Source organism: Paroedura picta, chromosome 8, assembly GCF_049243985.1.
Source record: "Paroedura picta isolate Pp20150507F chromosome 8, Ppicta_v3.0, whole genome shotgun sequence".
In the NCBI taxonomy this organism is placed as follows: Eukaryota; Metazoa; Chordata; class Lepidosauria; order Squamata; family Gekkonidae; genus Paroedura; species Paroedura picta.
The window spans coordinates 16,617,515-16,638,180 of NC_135376.1; the positions used below are offsets into that span (position 1 = coordinate 16,617,515).

At 42.9% G+C, this 20,666-nt stretch overlaps 1 long non-coding RNA gene across 1 annotated transcript in view; it reads right to left on the bottom strand.

The window, feature by feature from the left end:
* Positions 1 to 13,742: 13,742 nt before the first annotated feature.
* The window catches only part of LOC143842580 (uncharacterized), a 134,541-nt gene continuing 127,617 nt past the window's right edge, over positions 13,743 to 20,666 (bottom strand). The window contains exons 4-5 of the long non-coding RNA XR_013233193.1: positions 15,536 to 15,755; positions 13,743 to 13,942 (exon numbers count right to left, since the gene is read on the bottom strand). This is a non-coding gene — a long non-coding RNA (uncharacterized LOC143842580). The remainder of the gene's footprint in view (positions 13,943 to 15,535; positions 15,756 to 20,666) is intronic.

Below are 20,666 nucleotides of genomic sequence, written 5' to 3' on the forward strand. Positions count from 1 at the left end.
TGCTCCATCATCCCCAGTTAGTCTGGAGTTTTGGGCTTGGCTGCAACCTGTATGCTGATGACATCCAGCTCTATTTCCTGATGATTGTGCATGCCGTTCCAATCCCACATTCCAGCAGAACAAAACACCTCCTGCTGCCCCCCATGCAGCAGAATCTTCTGCCACAACTGTGTTTCCTGGGGGGACACCTTTCAGCGGGACACCTGGGTGTAAACTGCACGGAGCTTTTATTCCAACCCCAGATCGATTCAGTCCCTGCCCTCTACACACAATGCGATTTCCGATTAGATTTTGGGCGATTTAAATTTTCATTCTGCAGCAAGAAGGATTGATCCGGAGTGACCCTACCTTTATTGTGCGATATCTTAGAGTGCTTTGCAAACTTGCCTTAAAGGAGAAGCCCCTAATTTCTCTCAACTTCTGTCGGTCCTGGATTTTTCCTCCCTCCTCTGCCTTTTTCGATCCTCTCCCCCTCCCCTCCAAGAAAAGAAAGAGGCTCCCCGCCTGGCTCCTCTCCCCCCCCTTCAAGAAAAGAAAGAGGCTTGGCTCCCCCCTCCCCACCTTCTGAGCCTCCCTAACCACGTGCAGAAGACTTTCCTGTTTCAATGGGGAGGGGGGAGGGAGAGAGGAAGACCCAAGTTCAAAGCGATCTGAATTCGATTGACAATGGAATACAGAAAGTAAGTGCAGACTCTGCCCAGGTGTCCTGCTGTTAGGTGTCCCCCACAGGACACATTTCAGCACTGGAGACAATCCAGCACTGAAATGTGTCCCTCATGGGAGTTGTTCCTCCTTTAGGAAAGAGAAAAAAATGTTTCACCAGTGAGTAAAGTTGGTAAAGATCTGGATTTACATTTGCCATTGTCACTTGAAGCGACATAAACTGAATTTGGTATTCCCTAATTCTCTAAGTATTTCCTAATTCTCTAAGGAAGTTGGATATCATTCTCATCAAAATATTTCAGGACTGCTGACATCTCTTGCAGTGCATAAGAACTTTCCCAGAGTTGGTTCTTCAGGAGTTCCCATTAATGTCAACGTGTCTTGTTCTTGAGAACTTTGGGATGGATTGTGCCATATAAATGCACAAATCAAGAAAAAGGCATCTATGCGTGTTGTTTGTTCCAGTTGACGGATATAAACCGACTGCTGGTCTGATTTATGATGCGTAAAGCCAACTCAAATAAAACAAAAGTCCAGTGGCACCTTAAAAGACTAACCACATTTATTTCACTAGGAACTTTTATGAGTCACAGCTCACTTCCTCAGTTATGTGTGCAAATCAAACTGGGAGGCTGGAAACAGGAAGGATTCTCAGTCTGAGCTGAACACAGACTGAAGAAGTGAGCTGTTATGCAGTAAAGCTCATAGCAAAATAAGTGCTATTTTTTAAGATGTCACTGGAATTTTGTTCCATTTTGCAACAACAGACTAACACGGCTAACCCTTTACAATAAACCCTATTGCATTTCTTCAGCATTTGCTTTCTCGGCCATCTCTGCAGTTTTCTCTTCTTTGCTTGTATCATGAGCAAAACTAAACTCCTGGATTCTCCAGTCAGAGAAGATGACTATCAAAGTCAGAGAGATCAATATGATTCTCAGCCAGAGACATAAAGGCTGAATCTTACCACTGAAGCCGTCCATCGTGGCATCATGAAAAAGGTATCACGGTCTGAAGATTTTAGTAGACAGAGTTGGCAGAACCAAAACTGTCTTGTAAAGACCTCTTGGATCTACACTGGACTATCAATTAGAAGAAGAGGACGACAGAGAATGAAGTGGCTGGATGGAGTCATTGAAGCAATCGGTTCGAGCTTAAATGGACTAAGAAGAATGGTAGAGGACAGGAAGGCCTGGAGGATCATTGTCCATTGGGGTCGCGATGGGTCAGACATGACTTCGCAACTAACAACAACAACAACAAGTGGTCTACATCGGATGGCAACATAATTCATTTGCCGCAGGATGGGGAGAAGGAATAAGTACTACCACAAGTGAAAGAAGAAGCCTGCTGCATTGAAGGGCACCACCAAGAAGCCGATTTTAACCTGCTGATTTTAACAAAGACAAAGGCTGTACCCATGGATTGGGTATTCTAAATCCAAAAATTAGTAATCCTTTCCTGCTTGATTTCTGGTGTACTGGTCTGGAGAGCTATACCTCCATAAGGGTATTGACTCGGATGGACCTCATTTCCTTGTGGTCATGGGAGCCCCAAATGAAATGCATAGCACCCCTTTGCTTGAAAAGGGCATACGGAGTCTCTTCAGTGAAAGAGAACTCTGTATTTAAAAATAAATAAATACTTTAAGAACAGCTTGACAAGATAAATAAGGACTTTAATATCTGTATTTAATATGTTCCCAGTGACAACGGCATTAATCCCACAAATTCTAAGGTATTAGTAATGATTATAAGTGTTGGCATTTTTCAGCATGACAGCCTTTGAAAAAATATATATCCTATATCTGTAGTCTATGAAAAATATTCTGATGCCTAAAATAGTCACAAATGATATATAATATTTTAAGCCAGTTGATTAAAATGGAATATTCAGTAGATTCATGATGACAAAGATATAATTCTGCCAAAAATGTCATTAATTTTTTTTATCTCCCTTGGAAATCTTGACAGGTGCCAATTAAAGATTATTTTAAATTTATCTGTAAAAGCAAAGAATGGAAATAGCCAAGTAGGACTCCCCCATCCCCATTTCCAGAGGCTATAGGTACATTTTCCCATAAGGATTAGCCCTGGTTAAGCATTTTAAAGTCCCACATTGTTTTAATGTGGGGAAGTTAAAGAGAAGTTAAGAATTTTTCTTTTGGGGGATAGCATAAGAAGCACTTCTGAAAACTTGCCAGAGATTTAAACATTTTTCCTGTTCCTATTTGTGTGTGAGAGAGAGATTCTCTGTGTGTATTTCTTTCTGCTCAGGTCTGTATTTCACTTCTTCTTACTTTCAATTTAATTAGGAGATTCTAAAATTTGGAGTTGAAGCACTTGTAGCTTGCCTGTTTCAGCCTCCCTCATATGCACCTCCTTGACAGTTTTGCCCATCTGAGGCCTTCTGAAGATACCAACCTGCAAATGGGCAGTTTCAACCACATTGTGTGCCTTCTGGCTCTCCCTCTTTGTGGAACAGCCAGCCTGAGGAGGTCAAGAAGACTTCCACTTTTCTGGCTTTCCACAAACTCTTCAGGAGGGTTTTCCTATGTAGGCAAGAGAGCAACATTGTACAAATGATTCACAAAATTCCTTGAGGACATTGGTAAGGACTTGGGTCTGTACGACAAGGTTTAGTTTGCTGAAAACTAGGATCCTGCTATGTAATTTCCACATAATTTCATGCGCCATGTTAATACTTTAAAAATTTGCTTCAGTTTTGTTTTTAGATTTCTGAACCCTAATCCCGTTGTATCATTTCCGGAATGTCCCAAACCACTGATTGTATTGACTCCTGCTGGGTAATTCACCTTGAGTCCAAGTAAGAAAGGAAGACTATAGATAACATAAGTAAATAAAATAAATGTCGAGCCCTGTATCCTTCATCTTCTCCACCTGTATATTCTTGGGGTACATGCCAAGAACTGACCCAAAGTCTATGGCATTAAGTAAAAAGAGGCATTCATTTGTTTATAGCCTGCTTTTCTCAATGGGACTCAAAGGGGATTACATCATGTAAATCAGAATGATAAATCCGATTAGGAAGTACTGAACAAATATTGCGACAGTCCTAAGATAAACCGACACCTAAAACAAGCATAAGCAAGAAAAAGTATTACAGAAGTGGAAATATAATGCAGTGAGAGCAGGATGAGAACCAAGCTGAACCCTGTACATAATGAACAGCCGTGTGTGTGTGTGTGTTCTAAGCCACATGGCTTGATGAAACACAACTGATCTGGAAGATAAGGATGGATATTCAAGACCTGGAGGTTGCTATTTAAGAAAATATCCCTGAACATTGCAGAAGTGGGTTTCTGCATGACTGCGCAGTGACATTTGCAGAAGATGCAATTGCTTTCCATGAATGGGAACACTCAGTAATGAAAACAATATTGTCTTACACTTATAATGTTTTATGTGTTTAAACCCCTGTGCTTTGTGCACATAAACTAGTTAGCAGATGTACTGCATGCTAAACAAGCTCCAGAAATTAGCCGTGCCATGACTTGCAATTATGTATTCAATTTATTAGTCCATTTTGATCCCAGGAGAAGCTGGACTTTCTGTTGCTGTTAGGACTAAGCAGATCACTTTGGTTTGGTCCCTGAACTTTCCATTAATGCAAAAATTCAATGGCTATTTGGTACTTATGATGAAACCGGGTTGTGTAATCCCATCAAAAGTGTGCAGCATGTTATCTGAGCTTATCATTATCAAGTATTGAGATTTTTGCTCCAGCTAAGCAGTTAGATGTAATTGTATCCTATTTTAAAAATCGTTATCCAACATTTAGAAAGTAGTCACTAATTTTTAACATTCCTGGAACATGTTTTCTGTAGTCGAAAACGTGTGATGTTGACTCAACACTAGCAAGAGCCAACTTGGTGTAGTGATTTGGAGTGTGGACTTCTAATCTGGTGAGCCAGGTTTGATCCCCCGCTCCTCCTCCACAGGCAGCCAGCTGGGTGACCTTGGGCTCGCCCCAGCACTAATAAAGCTGTTCTGACCGGGCAGTAATATCAGGGCTTTCTCATCCTCAACTCCCTCACAGGGTGTCTGTTGTGGGGAAAGTAAAAGAAGGCGATTGTAAGCCGCTTTGAGCCTCCTTCGGGTAGAGAAAAGCAGCATATAAGAACCAACTCTTCTCCTTCTCCTTCTCCTTCTCCTTCTCCTTCTCCTTCTCCTTCTCCTTCTCCTTCTCCTTCTCCTTCTCCTTCTAATTCTAATTCTAATTCTAATTCTAATTCTAATTCTAATTCTAATTCTAATTCTAATTCTAATTCTAATTCTTCCTCAATGAAGCAAACAATTCTCTCTTTGTAACCAGATTTAATCACTGAATGTGAACAGTACCCAAGAATTCTTGAAAAGTAATCACTCTTTTTCCCAAATGCCCCAAATTCCTCTAAATAGTAATGCAGCTCTTTTAGACCTGCAAGTCTTTGAGTTGTTTTCCTGACCACTCCTGCCCATTCCTTTCCCCACTACTAGCTGTAATTTCCATGGTTGCTCAAACTTTGCTTGGATGCGGGGGTGTGAAGGGGGAAACCACTCTTTTGTGTTCCTTGGGGAGGAGTTGTAGTTCTGTGATAGGACAACTTCTCTGAATAGAGGAGGTCACAGGGCACTTTCCCGGCATCTCCAGTATTAAAAAGGAGCTGGTAGTAGCCCTGACCAGGATGGCCCAGGCCATCCTGTCATCTCAGGAACTAAGCAGGGTTAGCTCTTGGGTGGAAGATCACCAAGGAATTGTTATGCAGAGCAGGCAATGGCAAACCACCTCTGAACTTCTCTTGCTTCGAAAACCGATGAGGGGTTGCCGTAAGTTGGCTGAAACTTGACGACATTTTATACACTGAAAGAGTAGGTGAGATAGCTACGAAGGTATTTTCTCACTACATGGAAAAAATCCTCTATAAGCCTTTAAGAAATACTCAAAATCCAGGAAAAAAAAGAAATTAGGGAGTTGAGGGATCAAGAATGCATGCAGTGGAGCTGGAGAATTAGACAACTCAAGCAGTCAAAAGAATACAAAGGATTCGGCAATAATACCCAACCTGGCAAGGTTTACATTAAGAACCACATATTCCAAGAACACACAATCTCTACCAGACCCTGCAAAGTTGCTTCTTGAAGTGAGGCCTCCAGAACGGCACACAATACTCCATGTGTCTGGTTATAAAGACGTGCACTCTAGATATGTGCCAATGTAAATATGGGACACTTTCTAATTCAGCCCGCCTCCACAGTAAAGTTGTAAGTGCCATCTGCCACCACTAACTGCCATAGGAACTCTTCCCAGCCACAAAGCTGCAGGATTCCAATCCCAGGTTTAAAAATATATCCTCACACTGGACAATGGCGACACAAATGGCTAAAAGGTATTTTCTGACTCTATGAAAAAGATCCTCTCTAAGCCTGGAAGGAATACTGAAAATCCAGATAAAATGAAACTGGGAAGTTTCTTGAGGGATCAAGAATGCATGCAGCTGAGCTGGAGAATTAGCCAACTCAAGCATTCGCCAACAACTCAAGCATTCAGCAACAATATCCAACCTGAGAATGTTCATATAAAGAACCAAATATTCCAAGAACACACACACACACAGTGTACAGTATACTGTTTTGCATCCACAAGAAAAAAAGGCAGAGTACATGTCAGCATCTGGGCAGCCAGAATTCTAGAAGCAACCCAAAGGCAAGATCCACATGATGTGGCAGAAGAAGACATAGCAGGGATATAACCACGTGCCACTTTTGTGGGCTCCAGGGAACCAGGGTGCAGTAAAGGGTGGCCAGGTGTCTGTTGGTCTTCAGGCTGCATGGGTGGGCTGGAGGTGGGCTTTGATGTGAGCAATTGTATGTCTCCTCATTTCAGGCATGTGTCATGCTAGGTGGGCCAAGAGCATCTTTGCAGTCTGAGAAGGGGGAAAGAGAGTGGCTGCCAAACAGCTAACAATGACAGGTGCACCAAGCCCTTTAGAGTACTCCCCACTGGTTTGGCCCATTTAAATGCAAGGATGGGCCAGGTCTGGTATATCCATGTAGCACAAACAGCACATGCTATGGGCCCTGTGTTTCCAGGGGCCCCATGCAGTACCTCCCCACTCATAGATCTGGGCGGTAACCTCTCTCCTCCCCCCTTTTTAAGGACACTCGGAGTGACACCTCTTTTCACTGTGGGGGTCCCCTCCAACCACTGTCTGGCTGCTCCTACCACAATTGTACTCTCCTAGGGTCCCCTCAAACTGGCTCTGCTGCTATGGGTTCCATGAATCCTTAAACCATTCATGAGATGGTCAATTCAGCTTGGATTGGTCCAAAAAGTACCTTAATCAGCATTGATTCAAGAACTTTTCAGCTTATCTGAACCAAATCACCCATGCTCAATCCAGACTACTTCCCAGAGGAACTGCGGATCATTGGCAACACCTAATCTCTCAGGAAGTTTGGTGGTTCATTGTCACCTCTACTTGCTGTACTTATTGGCATGCAGCTTAAAAGTATTTATCAGGCCATGGTCTGTCTCAGAGGTTCTGGTCTTGCACTATTTAGGACATTTGAGAGAATGGGGCCTATCAATTAGAACCACAAGGATTTCCCACATCTTCTGGACAGAATTTACAAATTATTGCTTAAATATGAAACTGAGATGGAACAAGTAAAAACTTGTATGATAAGGTGAATGAAAAAAATTTGTGTGACTATTACAATAGAAGAATGGGAACATTTATGGTATAAAAATGCAAAATTGACAAAATGTCAAGCATTACATGAAAATTGCTATAAGATGTTTTATAGATGGTATTGGACACCTGAAGTTATTAGTAAAATCTCTAAGCAAACTGGTATAAATGTCGGAAACTGGTAGAAAATGTCGGAAATAGTGTCCTACTATTGGATCTTTCTTTCATAAGTGGTGGAATTGTAATCTGATTTTAAATGTTTCGTATTAAAGTGCATGATAAATGGGAGACTATGTTTAAATGTAATTTTGCATTGGACCCACAAAATATGTTGCTGAACATTCTACCTGTAGGCATACTTAAACAAGGTGCTGAACTTTGTTTTCGTGCAACAGCAGCAGCAAGATTTATCATCGCTTCAGGTTGGGAGCCACAATAGGCTCTTAATATGGACTCTTAAGAGCCTCTTGTGGTGCAGAGTGCAGTCTGAAAGCTCTGCCCATGAGGCTGGGAGTTCGATCCCAGCAGCTGGCTCAAGGTCGATTCAGCCTTCCATCCTTCCGAGGTCGGTAAAATGAGTACCCAGCTTGCTGGAGGGTAAAATGGTACTGACTGGGGAAGGCACTGGCAAACCACCCCGTATTGAGTCTGCCATGAAAACATTAGAGGGCATCACCCCATGGGTCAGACATGACCCAGTGCTTGCACAGGGGATACCTTTACCTTTATGGACTCATAGTGTACGAAATTCATTGAATGAGCAGTAACGGCCAAACTAACAGACTTGGTCAATCATAGAGGGCCAGACGAATTCCAAAAATATTGGGACGACTAACTGAAGTATCTGTGAAACCTGTCTTTGTAATTTTCTGTAACTTTCTGAAATATTATTAATTTTAATATATATATAAAATGTATATATTTAATTTCGTTAATTAATAGGGTCGCCAAGTGTTGGAAGCATCTTGACAGCACTTCTCATGGACACACATTAGTGTTATGTAAGGATGTAAATATTCCAAATAAATATGGTAAATATTCCAAATAAATATGGTCAAAGAAAGAAATGGGGTCATTAAGGCTACTGCCTTGCCCCTGGAACAAGGAGAACTGGAAATGCCACATGATGTCATCAAGAGAGAGAAATGCCACTTTATCCAATGTTGTGTCAGGGTGATAATTGGGTGCTTGGAGCTGAAGTTTGATGCTTTAAACCCTCCTCTGTATGACAGATGGATGCAGGCTGGGCTGTAATGATATTGAGAAATGTTGTGGGAAGTGCTGTGATGGAGGAATCCCTTGGGGACGATCAGAAACACATGCAAAACTGCACAATCTAAAATGTGGCTGGCCTGATCAAGCCTTTGTCCTGATCAAATGATTTTAACAGAATTAAAACAGAAGTTACAAGCATTTATCATCCCAGGGCCTTTACAAGCATTGATGTGATCTCTGGAAAGTGAAAATAAGTTTCCATGGTTTGCACCATTTTTTTTTACAGCTGCCAGCTCTAGGTTGGGAAATTTGTGGAGTTCTGGGGTAACGACTGGGAAGGGTGGGGTGTGGGAGGGGGCATCCATGGAAGACAATATCAATGGAGTCCATCTTCTAGAACAGCTATGTTTTCCAAAGGACATGATCTCTGTAGGCTGGAGATCATTTCTAAATCCAGATCTCCAAGCCCTGTCTGGTATGGTTTTCCTGATAGCTCTATGAAAGCAGTTATACTCTTCTAAACCTATTGATTTTAATGGGCATGGAAGGATGCAACTCTGCTTTAGTTAGCATTGTGAGCTTCTCAAATAAATCAAATAAGTATTACAGAGCTGAAAAAAATCAGGGAAAGGGCCAATATAGTCTAAAAATTTACTAATGATTTGGATTGGATTGGAAGAGGCAACAGAGGGTACATTGATCAAATTTGCAGATGATACTAAATTGGGTGGGGTGGCTAATACCCCAGAGGAAAGGACTACTATTCAAGGAGATCTGGATAGATTGGGAAATTGGGCCCTAGCCAACAAAATGAATTATAATGGGGAGAAGTGTAAAGTATTACATTTGGGTAATAATAATTAGGAATGGGCAATTCGGTTTGGATAAGCTGAAAATTATGTAAATCAATGCTGATGCAGGTACTTTTGGGCTGTATCTGAGCCAAATCACCCCTACCTGCAGTTTAAACTGGCCAAACCAGCTATTCGATTGGCAGTTCGCTGATTCGCTTGGGATTTGGCACAATTAAAACCTATGTGCCATTAAAGTCACACCATTAAAGTCAATGGGAGTTACTTTTGACTTTTCATCTATTCTGTGAATTTGTGGTGAGGGTTTCAATTAGACACATGAAACTGCAGTATGGCTACAGTATGCTCTCCTCAAAAAGAGAGGCACCCAAGATGGTGTCCCATCCAATCTCCATTGTTTCTTTTGATGAGAAATAAAGACAAGACCAGAGATTCTCTAGGAATTGCTCTATGGTTTAACTGTAGAATTAATAGAGCTATAGTGATTGATAGAGCTATAGTGATTAACTATAGCTATTCATAGAGCTATCCTATAGGACATCTTTTTTTTTTAAGTGACATGATGCCACAACTGGTGTCACGGTTTCTTTTGTAAGCTCCACCCATTTCTGCTCAAAGTAGTGGCAAGCAATGAGAGCAGGGGGTAGTCCCTACACTACCCAGGGCCCAGGTAGTCCTAGGATGAATGGATGATTACTAATCCTGCTTACAGACAGGGGGAGTAGTTCTGTAGAAGAACATCTGTTTTTCAGTGTTTGGATCCCTAGTATCTTCCATGAAAAGGCTTCAAGTATGCATTACTGGGAAAGCTCTTTCTCTGTCTGACACTCTGGAGAGGTCTTGCTACTGAGCCAGAATGACCAATAACACCTGATGTTTTTAATGATAGAAAAATAGCCTGCAAATGAATATCATTTTTCCTCACTGGTTTAAGAGTCTTCCCCCAATCCTGTATCGTTAAATGGCTGAGAATCCTGTCAGCGATCCACAGCCTCTTCCTGACAAAGAAAACTCTCAGGATTCACTGGAGGAAGTGTAGAACCATTCCACACATTTATGTGACTGGGTCCTGTGAGTGCCCTGTTGCAGATTCGCAGTGTTTGCTACACACGCAAACTAAAGCCAAGCTGTCAAAAATTACAATTTCCAGCTGGATGCGAGAAGGATAAAAATAGAAGAAGGGTGTCTGTATTAAAGGTTCTATTGATTCATAGACGCAGCAGCGGAATTACGGTCACACAGAGAGGAAGCCTGTTCATGTTATAATTGAGAAACTGGATAGATTTGAGCACTCTGGGTGATTGGGTCCCCCCCCCCCCGTTTTCTTTCCTGACCTATTAATAGTCTTCCTTTCATTCAAGGGTCACGTCTTCTCTTCATCGCACCAGCAGCCAGCCTGTAAAATGGCAGAGAGCTGATTGTTTCAAACGCTGAGCCGAGAGGGGATGGCAAGGACTTCTGCAAACCCCAGACCAGCTGCAAGCTGCACCAGGCGCGAGACATGAGTATTTCAAAACTTTTACTGAATGGATGGTTGCAACCCCATCCTGCCAGTTACGATCAAGGGAAATGGGGTTGTTCACTTTTGAAGGATCAGAATATGACCCTTTGTGCTACTGGCTTTTTGGGGGGGCAACTGTTTTGTTGTTGTTGTTGTTTATCGTCACCGCTGACTCACAGGAACCCCATAAGGTTTTCACTGCAAGAGATATTGAGAGGGGGTTGCAATTGTCTGTCTCTGTGTAGTAACCCTGGCAGTTCTTGGTGATTTCCCAGCCAGATACTGACCAAGGCTGACCCTGCTTAGTTCCTGAGATTTGATGACATCAGGCTAGCTTGGCCCAGCCAGGTCAGAGCTCAGTGACAACACCCATATTCAATTGATAGAGATAGATAAAGACAAATGCCTCGGGGAAGCCGGACTCACTCGGGGGCCATGACGCTGGGTGGCCTGAAGGTGGTCGTGGGCCAGAGTATACGAGAGGTATGATTGGGTGAGCATTCAGGAAGCGTTGGTCTAGGTCTACCATGAAGATGTTCGCTTATTGAGGTGCCACGTGGGTGCCCATGGCTGTGCCATTGATCTGAAGGAACAAGTCATCCCCAAATCTGAAGGGGTTACGGTTCATAGTCTGAGGAAGCGTGCTCGAAAGTTCACACCTGGAATAAACCTTTGTTGGTCTTAAAGGGGCTACTGGACTCTGATTTGATTGTGCCACTTCAGACCAACACGGCTACCCATTTGATTCTATAAAGTATGTTTAATTCAGGTTTTGTTTTTGTTTTTTTCCACAAAACTCTTATGTTCACTAATGTGGAAGAGAACTATGCCTTTCACCAAGACAGAGGAAATGGCCAGTGGCCAGACTACATGTGTCTTCCCAAGCATTAAATGCTTCCATTGATAACTTTGCCTTCTTCCTCCTACACCATGAAACTGTGGGTCTTTTGGGGGCATCAAATCTCTCTTTCTCTCTCTCTCAACCTGCCAGCTCTGCAAGCAAGAAATTTGACTATAAAACGGCTGTCTTTTGTCCCATCTCCTTAAAATTCAGCAGGAAAGTTCTGCTTGGGTGCAGGGTGCAATACTTCAAAAGGTTATCTCAATTGGGTTTGAAAACAAAGATGTTACAACCAGAAATATTTCACCTTTAGTTGCCAAATAAATCTATGGCTCTTTATCTTAGATGCCTTAAATTTGTCATAAAGAGCTGAAAATTGCACCCCAGTTGCGTAGTAAACAAAGATATTTCTTCTCTTTCCCACAGATTTTTGTTGGGGCAGGGACTGACGTCAAGTCACAGCCAAATTATGCCAACCTTGGCTTTCAAGTCAAGAGATAAACAGAGGTGATTTGCCATTGCCTTCCTCTGTGCAAAGATCCTGGTGTTCCTTGGTGGTCTCCCATCCAGCTACTAATCAGGGCTAACTCTGCTTAGCTTCTGAGATTTGATGAGATCAGTCTAAACTGGACTATCACCACTGATCTCTCTCTCATAAAAAAATGAATACAATGAATAAATTGATTTTTTAAACAACAGTGAAATTGGAACTTATTTTTAATGTGCAGTACACATTCCAGTTGGCTGAAACTCAGCTTTTCCTAATCCACTTTAATCTAAAATTGTTCTCCATCGGTTTATCTCTATATAAATAGTAATTTTCTTAATTTGAATGGCATAGTATCCCGTGCTATAATCCTGCACTCCGTTAAGCTTCTTAACCACATGCGATGGAATGGAATTTAAGCAAAGTGAAGTGTTTTGTAGGAACGAAACCAAAACACATTGTATGCCTTCCAGACCATTTGTTTAAAAAAGCATTTTTTGCTGCTTTTACATACACACAAAAACACACAGAGACACATGCACAAACGTTCATTTAATTTGAAACATGGCATGTATTTTCACTCTAACAGTATCAATATATGCTGATTTTGTTTTGGATTTGCTCACAATGTAGTCACTTCGTGTTAGCTTGAGGAACTCTTGAATTTTAAAACGACTGGGTATCTCCCTAAAGTCCTTAGAGCAAATGAAGCTCTAATGCTTGGAAATTCTTAAATATTTATGGATTGATTTATGAATGTGTAGGCATTTGCAAATTTCCCGTGAATGCATGCATTCCTATATTAAAACTCATTGGCTAACTGCAAGTGTCAAAATTGTTTCTCTTCTGCTGAATCAGCTTAAGCTTGGCATGCCCTCTCAGAGGGCTTTGAAATTGGAAATGTAAAAAAAATGAGACTCTACTTAAAGATAGATTTGAGAGGCAGGATGAGATCTCAAACTGAATCCTTCGAGTCATCTCCCAACTTCACAAAAATTATCCTCGAGTGCTCTTAGAATTGCCACCAAACTTTGCACAGGGAAAAATCAGATGTGACTTTGATGACTCCCACAGAGATGAAACAGCTGTAGAAATTTTAGTGGAAGCAATTTTGGGGAAAACAATAATTAATAAGAACATAAGAGAAGCCATGTTGAATTAATCCAATGGCCCATACAACCCAGCCTTCTGTGCCGCGAAGTAGTCAAAATCCAGATGCCATCAGGAGGTCCATCAGTCGGGTCAGAACTCCAGAAGCCCTCCCAGGTCCATTATGCACGGAGTGGAAGGTCCGCATTCAGGATGGAATGGTGGCGGCTAAAATCACCAATTATGCATGCTGCAGGCGACAGCCAGGCACAGAGTCAACGTATGCCGCCGAAAAAGCTGCATTAGCGAGATGCGGAAGAAAGTGGAGCTTCCTGGGACCAGGGCACAACCAGAAGTGGCTACGGAGTAGCTGCGTGCATAATCGGATACTCTGGGTTTTGCCGCCGTTGCGTTCCGTCCCGTGCGTAAGTGGATTGCTTCGCTTCCTCCTCCTCCGCGTTCTCCATGTTGCCGTTTCAGCGGCCATGCATAATAGGCCCCACTGTTGACCCCCAAATACCAAGATTACAGAGCATCACTATCTCTGACATACTATTCCATCTATGCTTTGTCACTGATGGTCCTTATTTTCATCCAGTCCCCTCTTCAAGCTGTCTATGCTTGTAGCCACCATGACGTCCTGCAGCAGAATTCAATGGATGAAGAAGTACGTCAGATGAGAAATACTTCCTTTTATCTGTTCTAAGCTTACTGCTTTTTAAATTCATTGTTTATGAGTCCTTGTATTGTGAGAAAGGGAGAGAACTGCTTCTTTCTCTAACTTCTCTATACTCTACGTAATTTTGTAAACTTCTAACTTGACATACTTCAGTCATCATTTCTCCAAGCTATAAAGTCCTAATCCCTTTAACCTTTCTTCTCAGGAAATGTTAAAAATGCTCCAGTCAGCTCTGTGCCACTGGAAAGCCAACTGGGGCATTTTTGTCCCCTCCAGGACACCATTGGCAGCGGAGGAGTCGGGCCTTGAAGGCCCAATTCTTCCCTATCCCACACTGAAATAAGCCCCGATGGTGCCCACAGCAGGGTAGCGAAGACCAGAAGAATCCATGTTCCCTTGACACAGGGAATGCAGGGCAAATGGGATTGATTTGGGCCAGGCTGGAGCCAATGTCATCTGAAAGCAGGGATTAGCCCCACTAACAAATGAATCCATTGAGATTCTAGGGAAATCTTAATAGCAACAAGGGTTGATGTGAAAAGAGAAGAATTATTCCCAAATCAATCAAGGAAGTCAATCTACAGTGCAATTTTAATCCAAGTTACACCTTTCTAAGCCTTAAGAGGGTCCAGGTGCACTAAGGATTGCATGGTGAGTCTTGCTTAAAATGTGTATTCAGGTTCATATTGTTGTGAGGCATGTTGTTCTTTGGGACTCAGTAAACACCATATCCTTGGGCCTCAGGCACTCATGAAAAGTGCCTCAAGATTGTCTTTCCAATAGCAGAGCAATAACATAAGTGAGGCAGACTCACTGAGACCGATTATTTATGGTGCAGGAAATCCAGGGGGCCAGCAGCAGGGCAGCCCTGATTCTGCATGATGCTGCCCCCATCCCAGCCCTAGCCTGGCACAGAGCCGCGGAAGGCCCACAGTAAGGGAACATGGAATCTTCCGCGTTCCCTGGAATACTGCGGGTGCCAGCGGGGGCTAGGTTTGACTGGCACTGTGCAAAATCTTCCCCTGACATAAGGTGTCCCTGTAGGGACACCACACATCCCTGTCAGCTCCGCAGAGCTGTGGAGCTGGCCAGGGAGTCCCCCACTCCCACTTGGTGGGAGAGTGGCATGCTGCTCCCCACCATCTGTTGGTGAGGCCCCATGCCCCGTGGTCCCCCCCCCCCATTGCTGCTGACTTCAGGCAGCATACCAGGCTTTCCAGCCCCAGCGTTTTGTGCGCATGGATGCGCTATGCTGGGGCAGCCTGCATATGCTGGGGGATTCCCTCCCACGTGCATATGCAGGGAAGCGGTGGGGCATGCTGCCCTGATGCAATGCCCGGCAGCAGCCCAGCATGGCTGCTGTCCTGCATAATGGGTCTGAGAGTGCAAAAAAGCCTGGGAAATTCCTTTCAATTAGCTAGTAATTGTGGGTGTTTCTGCTCTGTTCTTCAAATCCACAGTGGATGAAGAAAAAGATATTAATGCAAATTTCATTAATACATTCAGTCATTCAAAAAGTCAACCCCCTAAGAGTATGTTGAAGAGATCACAAACCTTGAAACAGGGTTTTGTTCTTTCTTTTTCTTCTTCTTTTTTTTGGTATGAAATATTCAATTATTTGTGATTGGATTTTAAAAAAGAAAGAAAAGAAAGCTGGGAATATTTCACCTTTCATAACATTTTCTACGTGCTTTTTCATCATATCAGTGGAAGTGTGCTTAAAAGATACCGGATTTTAAAGGTTGCTTTTAGAGTTAGGCCTCTTCCTGTCAACCTGTAATTTTAGGAAAGAGAGAAAAATGAACATTCTTAAGCATTAAATCCTATTTCATTGTGTCCTTTATCTCGTTCTTCCTTTTATTCCTGTCACAAGAAGAAATAACAGAGTAGAAGAAATGAAGGCTCTTGTTCTCTGAACTACCTTAATACTGACTGAAAAATTTACAACATATCCAGTTTACTTAAGACCCAACTAGAGTCCCCGCTCCCCATTGTGACTTACTTGTTAAGAACATGGCTACCCATTTGAATCTATCCTTGTGAAGAAGAAGAAGAAGAAGAAGAAGAAGAAGAAGAAGAAGAAGATTATATGTGCTGCTTTTCTCTGCCAGAAGGTATCTTAAAGCAGCTTATGAATGACTTTCCTATTGTCTTCCTTTTGCTTGGTTGTTATATGCTGCTTTGCTCTATCCGCAGGAGTCTCAGTGGCTTACAATCACCTTCCCTTTCCTCTCCCCACAACAGACACCCTGTGAGGTGGGTGAGGCTGAGAGAGCCCTGATATTACTGCTCGGTCAGAAGAGCTTTATCAGTGCTGTAGTGAGCCCAAGGTCACCCAGCCGGTTGCATGTGGGGGAGCATGGAATCAAACCCAGCTCACCAGATTAGAAGTCTGCACTCCTAACCACTACACCATACTACTTAGGGAGCAAGCCCAAAGTTCTACTCAGTAGTGAGCTCTTTATTATCCACTGGGGCCTGCTTCTAGGAAAATGTTCATAATATTGCAACTTTAGTTGTCAGCCACCCATTCCAAGTTTTGAACCTCTGACAGAAGGCTAAGGTTGTCTTTGATTTTAGACATTTTATTTATTTGGGTAGGTTACAAAATCATTTTCTCCACCTGGGTTTTCTCCTCAAATTCCATTGGGAAATCAGGACTTGATTAGGTAGGACTGGTTAACATTCAAATATGCATCAGGTGGGTGTAAGTAGGTTTTCATAAATGGGTACTTAATATGGACTAAATTCATAATGAGATTTTAAAAGCATTAAGTAAGTTATCCTAAATGGGACCGGTATATAGTTGATAGATGTAGACATCAGGCTATTTACTTCAATGTTTAAATAGAGATTGAGGGGATCTGACTGTTGGAATTCATTTATGATAATCTTGACATACAATAAATTGCCAGCGGGGACATAACATTTCCTAAGAATTCTTTTTCATGTATTTCTGTGCACCAATTTTAAGATCAATGTTGTGTATATAAGACTATGAAAAGGTCTGTTCAGAAAATCAGTATGGTGTGTTGTGGTTACCATGTCCCTCTGGGACCTGGATAGGGTCCAAATTTGTAATCTAGTATGCTGAGAGTTATTGAGCCTACTAGGGGTAAAGTCTGTTGTACACAGGAATACAGTGGGCACTAGCACACATGCCTGTCCTGACCCTTCTGCCGTGCATATTGAGATCCAGCATGCTGGAGGTAATTAAACAATTGGAGACTCTAATCTCAAGAGCCCAGCTTGATCCCCCACTCCTCCTCCATGTGCAGCCAGATGGTTTGCCAACTTCTAGGTGGGGGCTTGGAGATCCTCAGGAATAACAACTGATCTCCAGGCACCAGTTCTTCTGGAGAAGACATGTAAGAGGAAGGTAGTGAGAGCAGAGGTCACACTGGGTTCCATGGTTGGCAGCCTCTACTCTTTCTCCCACCCACCCCACCCAGACTCTTGAGTCCCCACCTCCAAACATTCCTAAACCAGGGATCACCAACTTCCAGGTGTGGACTGGAGACCAACTGGAATTGGAGTTCATCTGCAGACTATAGAAACCAGCTTCCAAAGGGAAAATGGCTGTTTTTGAGGGGGGATTTTGCTATGAAAGCTCATCTCCAGACAACAGTCCACCTGGAGAAAAGGACTGCTTGGAAGGGAGAACTATGGCCTTGTTCCCTACAGAGGTCCAGGGATGCTGGCCTCCATAGGGGACCTGGGAATCCCCCAGAATGGCAGTTCTTCATCAGACTGCAGATATCAGTTCCCGTGGAGAAAAGGGCTGCTTGGGAGGGAGGACTGCAGGCTTGTACCCCATGGATGCCATTCTCCAGGGCTGTTTGGGAGGGGCTTCCCCCAACCCCACCTCACTTCTACACCAGGGCATCTCACTGAGGCCAGCTCTCCTCTCCCTCCATGGCTGAACTATTCAGTGGGGCTAGCTCCATTTCCACCCAGCATGTTCCGAGTGCAGCAGGAAGTTGTGGTGGAGAGCTGACTCCTTATAAGCCTGTCTGAGGCCTCCCTCCCAATACGGTCTCAGCTTAAGGGGAGGGCTATCACTGGGAGAGGGTCAATCAGGTTGCAAGTGACCCATTGTTTCTGAAAATATATAGTTTACTGATTGCTATCTTGCAGCCTAACTAAACTTACAGGTTTATTGTGAGAAATAAAGGTTTGCAGATGACACAATGTAAGCCACCATTAGCTCCTTAAAGGGACTTTGGAAAGCCAAGTATGAAGGAATTCAAAGAGTAGGCAAAGCTAACTAGCATTCCAAAGTAAGTACCCAGGACAATGGATATATACAAATATCTAATGGCAAAAAGAGATCTTTACATAAGGAACCCAGTGTAGGTAGAACTTGATTTCTGCAAGATAATGGGAAACTTTTATGGGTTATTAGTTATTATTAGTTATACCGTCATCTTGTATTTGTATTTCTATTTTACATTGTTTTACTGTTCTATTAAAGGTAAAGGTATCCCCTGTGCAAGCACTGGGTCATGTCTGACCCTTGGGGTGACACCCTCTAGCGTTTTCATGGCAGACTCAATACGGGGTGGTTTGCCAGTGCCTTCCCCAGTCATTACCGTTTACCCCCCAGCAAGCTGGGTACTCATTTTACCAACCTCGGAAGGATGGAAGGCTGAGTCAACCTTGAGCCGGCTGCTGGGATTGAACTCCCAGCCTCATGGGCAGAGCTTCAGACTGCATGTCTGCTGCCTTACCATTCTGCGCCACAAAAGGCTCTATACTATTGGGAGTACTTTTAATTGATTCTGTTTTTTTGTTTTGTGAACCTCCGCGAGCCTGTTTCTGGGAGTGGCGGTATAGAAATACAATGATAAATAAACAAATAAACATGTTGTTTATGTTTATATTTTGAAATGTTAAAGACAGCCCAATAGATGGATGGACCATTTAAAATGCTTTCAAATACCCCAAATGGTTTAATGTTAAGTTTGACTATTTGGATCAGGGGTAGTCAAACTGCAGCCCTCCAGATGTCCATGGCATTCGCTGGCAGGGGCTCCTGGGAATTGTAATCCATGGACATCTGGAGGGCCGCAGTTTGACTACCCCTGTTTTGGATGGTTGGAAAGGTGGCATAGAAATGGTTCAAATAAACAAAGCAAAATATGCAGCCTCGATAGACTTTTCTTTGTTTGTGAAAACGAGTGTTAGATTTCTGTTATGGGATATAGTCCATGCTTTTTTTTAATATATTATTCTTTTCAAATCCCTCATGAGCTAATTAAAGCCATTACGAAGGCACCATGGCATGAACTATAACATGCTCAAGGGATGGTTTGAGGCAGACAGATGACTGTAGCAGAAGCAATTCGTATCCTTCTCATTTTAGGTCAAGAATCTGAGTTTATTCCAGAAGTGCCAGAATCTGTTCCAGGAATTATTTTTTTTAAATTTCATAGCCGAAGTAATCGTTATCAAATTCAGCCAAAACAACCATAGCATCGCAATTATTTGTCAATTAAGCCAAAGCTAGAGCCAGACTGGGTTTTTTTTAAAGTAAATTTAAAGGGAAAAAAACAAAGACAGACTATGTTCAAAATATGATTCATCCTCAGACAATTAGATGTTTTTTAAAAAAATAATAATAATCTAATTAGATTTCTAGGCTTCAGATGAGGTGCTAATAAAAATATTAATAATGTATGTTTACCTGCCAGCGAATAATAACGGCACTTGCGGGCTGCAGATCTTTCCTGCAGTTAAGTGGCGCGTTTGTTATTATGAAAACTGTTCATGAATTTCAGTTCAGCCCTTTGTAATCAGCAGATACTTCAGCTGTCTCTTGAGTCACACTCGACCAGAAGAAGATGAAGGGTTTGTTTTTACGCCCCGCTTTTCACTGCCTGAAGGAGTCTCAAAGTGGCTTACAATGGCCTTCCCTTCCTCTTCCCACAACAGACCCCCTGAGAGGTAGGTGAGGCTGAGAGAGCTCTGACAGGACTGCTCTGTGAGAACAGCACTATCAGGGCTGTGAGGAGCCCAGGGTCACCCAGCTGGTTGCAGTGGAGGAGTGGGGAATCAAACCTGGCTTGCCAGATGAGAAGCTGCTGCTATTCACCACTACAGCACACTGACACAACATGTCATACCATCCTTTTCAGACATCTCCAACATACTTGATTCTGTTTAGTCCACTCAACCTTTCAAGTTTCTCAACACACTCCCATCCTCTTCTAGGGTTGAAACTCTAGAGTTAAAGCAAAATAATGTTTCTGTTCACAAGTACAAAATGCTTAGGCAAGGCCGGTGCTCCTGCCCTTTGGATCTTAGCCTGAGAGATTGTAGCCTAGATCTGTCAAATCAGGTGTCCTGCTCTGGTGGGAGAAATCCCACCATGCTCCTTTCTGCCTGCCACCACTCAGCTGGACAGTGGGGAAAATCCATGGGGGGGAATGGGACAATCAACATCACCAGTGATGCAGTGCAACCCAGAAGTCATTTCACCATATTGGACTACAGTCAAGCATTTGCCAACAAATGGTATGTTCAGATCATACAGTTTATGGCCAATGCTAGATCATTGTCAGCATGTCACTTCCTGGTCATGCCCCCGGGTGAATGATGTCACTTCCTGGTCATGCCCCCGGGTGAACGTCAGAATGGCAGCTCTAGCTGTCAGGAAGGTATGCTTGCAGTGTGAGAAAGGAGA